The sequence below is a fragment of the Chrysemys picta genome, chromosome 8 (genome assembly GCF_011386835.1).
Source record: "Chrysemys picta bellii isolate R12L10 chromosome 8, ASM1138683v2, whole genome shotgun sequence".
In the NCBI taxonomy this organism is placed as follows: Eukaryota; Metazoa; Chordata; order Testudines; family Emydidae; genus Chrysemys; species Chrysemys picta.
This window is the reverse complement of record NC_088798.1, coordinates 91,983,336-91,991,834: the sequence shown is the minus strand read 5'-3', so window position 1 is coordinate 91,991,834 and position 8,499 is coordinate 91,983,336.

Sequence of the window (8,499 nt, the reverse complement as noted above, 5' to 3'; positions counted from 1 at the left end):
AAGAAAATACGCTACTGTAGATCACAATTGAACCAAGCATCCTGCTGCAAATATCCTTCCAGCCACACACATACCACTAGTTTATCATATCCTTCCTCCTACAAAGCCTGGGTAAAGAGATGGGGCTTGCAACTGAAAGTCAACAGACTGTGCTAACTGCACCAACTCAGGTCAGAGAACCTTCCACACACCTGACCTGACGTTCATGCTCTCCCCTTGATTTCAGATGAATTTGGAGTCCTAGTCAAACCTTGTGTACAGTCAGCTGTAAATACCACTCCCGCTCTGTGCTAATCTCTTTCTTTCTATATCTTTAGTACAGTCTGTTGACTTTCAGGGCAAATTGCAAGCCCCATCTCTTTACCCATGCTTTGTGGGAGAAAGGATGGGATAAACTGCTGTATGTTTGTGTCTATGATAGTTGTAGCACATCACTGGGGATCTTTCCTTTTATATTAGCATCATCCTATGCTATTCTCATCATCAGCCTCTATATATTGCAGACTTTGCATCATTACTCATCCTTGGTTATTGAATACCAAGAATTAGCAGACAGAATTATGGAGACTTTCATCTCCTGGTCACTAGCTCAGATCTAGCCTAAGGTTGGTAGTGACCAAATACTTGCCATCTGTTTAGTGGTGTTGGTGAAAAGAGTTGCTGAATCTCAGCTGTAGTTTCTAGTGTCCAGATGTTCACGTAACAAAAATCTCCATTGCCATTGGTCCCTGTCAATAAAATCAGCAGAGAGGCCAAAAACTGCATGAGAGTGGAGACAGACACTATTTTACTCTTTAGAGATAATCACTGTAAAACAGAGTTGAGACCCAGGAGGGAAGGAGATAAGGGGACACTACGGCAGAAGCTTGCACTGCTCCTGTCCTTGCTTTTCCTGTTCCCTGGATATAAATAGATACATTGGTCTCTAGGGCTGTCAATCCAGCATCCTCCACCTGCACTAAATTCACTTTTAAAAAGTGAAATGGATTGTAGAAGTAAAATGCTTTATAATTTTCATGTAAATTCCATTTTTTTTCTCTGCTGAGTCTGGAGGTGTCCAAAATTTGAGAAGCAGAAAATAGAAGACTTTTAAAAGAAGCATTAAACCATTTGGCAGTTTCTCTAAGAGGTACTTAAATGTTCACTGTTCTGAGTCTTTGCATGCTCTGAATTTGGTCTTACACTTTATTTTTCATATCTATGATTCATATGCCAATAAATTGAGTTGTGTTTGTTATTTAGGCACGGTTATATTTTCTGTTCCCTCAAGTGACAGTCATCATCTCTTTAATAGACAACTACCCTTTCACCCTCCAAGCCACCTGATAAATTAATTACTGGTACATAAGAACATAAGAATGGCCATACTGGGTCAGACCAAAGGTCCATCTAGCCCAGTATCTTGTCTTCCGACAGTGGCCAAGTGGCCAGGTGCTTCAGAGAGAATGAACAGGACAGGTAATCATCGAGTGATCCATCCCCTGTTGCCCATTCCCAGCTTCTGGCAAAGTGGTACCGATGTTCATCATGTTTCTGCATTATTCCATCCAACGAGACTTGTGCTGAAACTTTTGTTATAATCTTGATTTTAGCTGTTTATTTTAAGTGCACAGGAATTGTACAATGCAAGATACAGAGATGAAAAATTAAATAAAGTATCCTTTTCAAAAATAAATACACTGGGTCAGAGCCTCAGCCCTTTCTTAACTCTCCGTTGTGGTGCTGAGCTGGTACAAATAGGACTTAGTGCGTAAGGGAATCCTCAGCTGATGTAGGACTGGCTCCTTGTACGAACAGTGCGTGAGCATTCTGGAGCAGAGCATGGGTCAGGAGGAAGTAGGGTGACTAGATGTCCCAATTTTATAGGGACACTCCCGATATTCAGGACTTTGTCTTATATAGATGCCTATTATCCCCCCCCCCCCATTCCCGTCCCGATTTTTCACACTTGCAGTCTGGTCACCCTAGGAAGAAGCAAGTCAGAGGCTGTAGGAGGGTGGGGGGTTGCAGTACATTATATGAAGCCACTTGATCCTGGCCAGTGGAACAGTTGCATATATCTCCACACTGGATTAAACAATCCTGACGATGGTGATGCTGGGTGTGGAGACCGTAAAGGGATGATGTGAAAAATTATGTACATGAGTTTCCACCACTTGAGTGATACTTTGCAGAATCCATTTTTCTGCTGTCTTTACACAGGACAGTGGTTCTCAAACGTACTCGTTTGCAACCTCCCTTCTTTGTGTCTGTAGTTGTTTATGTCCTCCCCCGCTGCCACATAAGTACATATACCGCCACCCAGCTCTGACGTCACAGCGGAGAGCAGTGGCTGCTGGTTAGGCACCCACCTCTGAAGGCAGCGCTGCCGCCAGCAGCAGCGCAGGAGTAAGGTGGATGGTATGGCATTGCCACCCCTACTTCTCCACTGCTGCTAGTGGTGGTGCTGCCTTCAGAGCTGGGTGCCCAACCAGCAGTCGCTGTTCTCCTAAAGCTTCTCACACCCCCCAGAATACATTCTGCACGCCCCCCAGTTTGAGAACCTCTCACACAGGACATTCCTGTGATCTCTGAGCACCTTGAAGCCAATCAAAGTCAAGGATGCACAATGCCTGCCAGGGTCACACATCACTTTGCAGAATAAGGCCAATAACACCTGTGGGGAATACTATAGCACAAGGGCAGCAGCAATTCCTGTAAGGCCCCCTCAGAGGAACTGGAAGAGACCTAATATGTGTTTGGGACCTTTTTTCATTAATTTCCAGTTTTTACCACTTGAATAACACAGCTAAGAGCTTGGAGTAGAACAAAGCAATGTGGGCAGCAATATAACACATGGCAGCACACGAAGCAGCTATGTCTATTATGACTCACTCGAGATTCCACTTGTGAGTTATTGTTTCTTTCTTCCAGAAGGGTCTTTGGAAGATTTTCTTTAAATCCTCAATGAAATACTGCTATATATGCATCCACATTCTGTTTTAAATATACGCTAGCTTAATTTCATCTGATGCATATGGGAAATTGAGTTACAAAAATTTTGCCCACCATTGTCTATTTGCTTAAGAGAAAAGCTTAAAAGAAACATGTGGATGCAGATCCTTAGCTGGTGAAAATTAAAACAGCTCAATTGGAATTAATGGCATTAAACGGGTTATACCATATCTGGATCTGGCTTGTATAAAGTAGCCCCTGACTAAAGTTGAGGCTATGAAACCACCTACAAATAACTGAAGGATTGTGGGGGGGGGGGGGGGGGGGGGGAAGGAAGCAGTGGAATATTTTTAGGGCATTACAAGGGGACATATCTAGGAGCAGTGGGCTAAAATTAAGAAAAGGACATTCAAGCTGATATCTGGAATAATTTCCTAGCATTGAGACTGTGGAAGCGTCTCTCAAGGGAAACATTGAAGATCCTTGACATGGCTGGTGGGGTGATGTGTCATGATGTTCTAGGACTTCCCTTCTTGATTCCTAATCAGGAAATTTGGCACAAACAAAGAAGAGACCAGCCCCTAGAAATCCATCCCAGGTTATACACTGAACCTTGTTTTGGACTTTGGGAATTTAGTTAGACTGTGCCAGCTCAGGGATTGTTCATGCATTACAGACAAAACCAGTCTGTCTAGGTTGCTATGCCTTGCTCATCATCATGGTGTCTGAATGCCTGCCTGGTTATATACCCCACTGTTATGTATCTGGGCATTCATCTTTCGTTTAAAGACTGTCTAGTAGTCTAGAGATAGATCTTGGTGAATCATTTGTAATGAATAATTTATTCAATGAGTTTAATCTCTTTTTTGCTGTTTCCAAATTGTCAGCAGGAAGATAATAATTTCAGGTTTATTTGCTATTTGTCAGCATTCACTGAATAATTTCTGTGAATAGCTCTTGGTTTGTAGTTCATTTGTGAGCATCCATTGTGATATACGAAAACGGAGCTGTTTTGATAAGACACATAAGTTACATTATATTTTTGTGTTCCTTAAATGAATGTGCAATGCTTAAGATTTCCAGGAGAACTACTCCCATTTAAAAATTCAACATTTACTTTTGTTGAACATTATCCACTATTTAATTAAAATTCCCTCCTCTGGTGGATATTCCAGCTGGCAAGCTTGAACACAATTGTGGCAAATTAATTAAAAAATGCAAATGAATATTTGAAGAAATATATTAATTTTGCTGCATTCACCTGACTCTCCGTGGGACACAGTGGGTAGAGAGAGTGAAATTGACTAGGAACCTGTTCTAATCCCCATTAAATTTATCAGTGGGAGACTTTAATAAGAGATGGCTCAGGCACTCCATGACCTAATAAGATTTTGTCATTTATTTATTCAATTGATACATCCATGCTCATCACTTCTAATTTCTATGACATAGGGAAAGAATCCATCACATCTGGAAATCAAATCTATATTTGATTTTCATGATCTTGGTTTGCTCATTAGTGAGTTGCTCATTAGGGCTATTCAAAAATTTCCCATCAGAATGTTTTTTTGACAGAAAATTAGGTTTTTGACTACATGAAAATTTCTGTGGAACATATTTTTTGTGTTTGTCAAAATTTTCAGTGGGGGGAAAGAAAAAACCATTTTCTGACCTACTGTATTATTCACCCTTGTGATGGAAAACTATGCTATTTCACCAGAGAAAGTAAGGCCATTTTCTCTGTGCCGAATACAAGTTAAAGCTCCCCCACCAATTATCATGGAGGTGTTTTTGGTATGAAGTTGTATTTGTGGCAGGAGAGCTTTGGGAATGTGCGTGTTTGTGTATGGTGGTAGTTGGGACTGCCGTTTTGTGCTGGTACTGTGTCAGGGAGACATTGCTTTAACAGGAAGTTTCAAACCTAGTGATGAAGCCAATGAAGGCAAACGATTTGGGTTTGTGATACAGTAAGAATATGTACATAAGACTATTTTCAGTGAACTTCAGATGGTTTCGCAGGGTGAAAGGTGGAGATGAGTTTTCACAGTTTCAACGTATTCAGATCGAGAGCATTATATTAGACTCATCTCTAATTAAATTCAGGAGTTTAGGTTATGGAAAACTCTTCAGGATAAAGCATGATAATTTTTATGAGCTGTCTGGTACTTCCTGGTTCTGTTTAAGATGGAAATGTATCAAGGACAGCCCCATTTGTGGTATTGCAGCATCTCTGCTTCTCATCGTGGTTGAACAGAAGTGAAAAGACCTGCTATAATCATCTCTGTTAATTCTCTAGCAGGCAAATAAATAAACAATTCCACTGAAATCAAGGGCTGTCTTAATTCCACTAGGATGGTAGCTTGGTCTTTTCTGGAACTGCAGCCGCCTTGGAGTTATAATTACTTGATCCCCATGGAGTTCTTTGCTACCGATTTTCTTGTTTCAAGTAGTCCTGATTACCTTAGTAAACAGCCACAGGGGTATTCTTTTGGAAAGGAAAATAGATGATGCTGGTATCAAAGGAGAGGGGATTAAAGAAGGCAGTGCTGCCAATGCTTATCTAATTTGCTAGTTTTCTTATAATTGTAAGGGAAGCACTTGGGGTTTCTAAACTCCTGTCCCTTTGAGATTTATTTTAGCTGATTGGCTGGGCTGGCTTTAGGTTTTGGGTACCCGCAGTGAGGGCGGCCTTGAAGGAGTTTGTGAGACCCACACATGCCATGACATTGTCCGGCAGCAATATTTACATCAAAATGCTTTGGGGGTTCTACATCATCACGACACAGCAATGCCTGAAAGAAACTGGGACAAGTAACACAGGCAACCCAACCAGACTTCTTCCTCCCATCCTGGAGGGTAGCGGACAAAGCTGAAAAGTTAACCTGGGACCGGAGGAAATTTATACAGGACTAATGGGAGACATTGATGTTTTCTCCTGTAGCCATGTGTCTTCTACTGTGTACTAGTGTAACCCACAAACTTCCGGGTTGCGGAGTTCTGTCCCCTTGAGTGGCACCGAGACCACTTTGAGATGAATGAATCTGCTATAGCCTTAGCTAAGGGCCGTGGGGCTTTTAACTGCTGCATTAGAGGCTCATGCATTAAGCTCCAGCCGTCCCAGGTTCAATCCCACCTGCTAACGACTGGGGTCTGTCAGTGTTACACTAGCACCTCAAATGAAACTTGGCAGCTCTGATTTTGAGTTATGCATTAAGAAAGAAAAAAATTCGAAGGGTTTCAGTCTAATCTCTCTCATGATTATGGTTTACATCACTGATCTCTCGTGATGTCCCTTGGGGAGTGGTGTAAATCAGGAGTAACTCCATTGGGGGACAATTGGACTACAATTCATTGGTGTAAAATTAGTCTGTGATTAGAATCAGGACCATAATTACTAACATATTGCCAGCAAATCTCCCTCTAGAACAGGGGTCGGCAACGTTTGGCATGCGGCTCGCCAGGGTAAGCACCCTAGTGGGCCGGGCCAGTTTATTTACCTGCTGACGCAGCAGGTTCGGCCAATCGCGGCCCCCACTGGCTGCGGTTCGCCGTCCTGGGCCAATGGGGGCGGCGAGAAGCTGCGGGCAGCACATCCCTCGCCCGCGCCACTTCCCGCCGCCCCCATTGGCCTGGGACGGCGAACCGCAGCCAGTGGGGGCCGCGATCGGCCGAACCTGCTGCGTCAGCAGGTAAATAAATTGGCCCGGCCCGCTAGGGTGCTTACCCTGGCGAGCCGCGTGCCAAACATTGCCAACCCCTGCTCTAGAAGTTCATAGATGGTGAGTGGAACAATGAAAAAAGCAGGTATTTTGAACTTTCTCACTTCAGGGGGATGCAGGCCTCTCTATATTGAGTTATTATCTGTACCAGAGCAGTGCAAAATTGACACTTTTGGGGGAATTTTCACACATTTTTTTTCATTCATTTTTATCCCTTCCTATATTTCGTCTTCTTTGCAATTGAAAAAATTGACTCTTTTCAATGCAAAAGCCATATTAGATGGAAAAATTAACCCGCTTTCATTCAGAAATATATCTAGTTTGGCTTGGAAACTGGCCCCCTTTCCCTGGAAAATTGTGTCAAGTTTTCTTGGAAAACTATGTGTGCGCACCTCTTTGAAATTTGCTATGAAATGTGCTCATTTTCAAATTCCCGATAGACTATTAAAAAGCTTGAACTTTTAGGAAAGCTGGTTGGGAATTTTTTGAAGTCCCAGTTTCTACAGTTCTCCCCCCTTCTCCGATTTCTCATCCAAACCTAATTTGAAATATTTTGTGTTATTTTACAAATGTTCCCGTCCATTTTCCTCCTATAACGTCCTGTATTGAAATTGACTGTTGAAATAACAGCAGAGGTCTCCAGAGATAACACTGTGCCCTTCTAATGCTTTGTGCATTGACTGTGTTATCAAGATGTGAGCATACAAACCATATTGGTAGGACACCCTCATTATAGCTGAAAACACCCCAATTACACCCCCCCTTCTTTAGAGCCATGCTGGCATTTTGTGTTTGTAGTGACATTAAGTAAATCAAAATCCACAGGTATATGGGTAACAGCTAATCTTTGCTATGCCTCTGGTCACAAATCAAGGTTGCCACTGAGGACTAGTGCTGGACAGCAGGATATTAACTAACTCCTCATAAATCACTCTCCTTTCTCATGCTTCTCTGTGTCAGTTGAGAATGTGCCTCACTATAATACATCAGAGTTTTCAAACAACTGGGCCTAAACACACACTGCTGGTGGGAGCAGAAGGGGAGCAGTGTTGGTACCTTAGTGTCCTGATCCTGCCACTGAGCTCAGAGGTTGATCGAATTTGTGCTGAGCCTTGGCTGGTCCCAACATCAAAAAGGTGGTGTGAAGCCACCTTTGTCCCCACTCAGGACCTGTGCTGAGCATGGCATAGCCACACCCCATGGTTGGGCAGGCTATTTTGAGTGCTAGACTTTCCTAAAGCATTTTAGGAATAAGTCTTTGATTTTTTATGCATCCTCAATCTGTGGGTTAATCAGAGTTAATATTTTGATGCATAAGGCAGTGTTTCCTTATCAACAGATTAGATCCCTTTCTGAATTTCCCTACTGGTCCTGTGAACCAAATCGTATGATACTTAATACTGTTCTTAACCTCCTTGGGTCTTTCACTTTTGAGCTGTTAACAACTACTTAACAACTGAATGGCTCTGATGCTCTGCTAATGTGCCCTCCTTAGCTACTATACAGTAGGTCTTTCCAGTTCCCTAGACTTCTTTGCTGGCTGAGCAAGCCAGCAGTTTTACCATTTTGATGAGAAAGGAATGGCTCACTAACCTCAGCTTTAAACATAAAAATAAATTTGCCTTGTACATGTAAGTAGGCTGGAAGGAAACCCCTTAATTAACGCTCAGAGATGTTTGGGAAAACTTAATACATTCATTTAATTTCTATATATGTGTAAATAAAGATAGATTCAATTAACTCGTGAAACCAGGGTGAGTTTAATTCATCCAGTGAGAAATTAAAACATAGAAATGAAAACCCAAGGCATCAAGAACCCTCTGCTTAAACGATGGCAGGAGGGGAG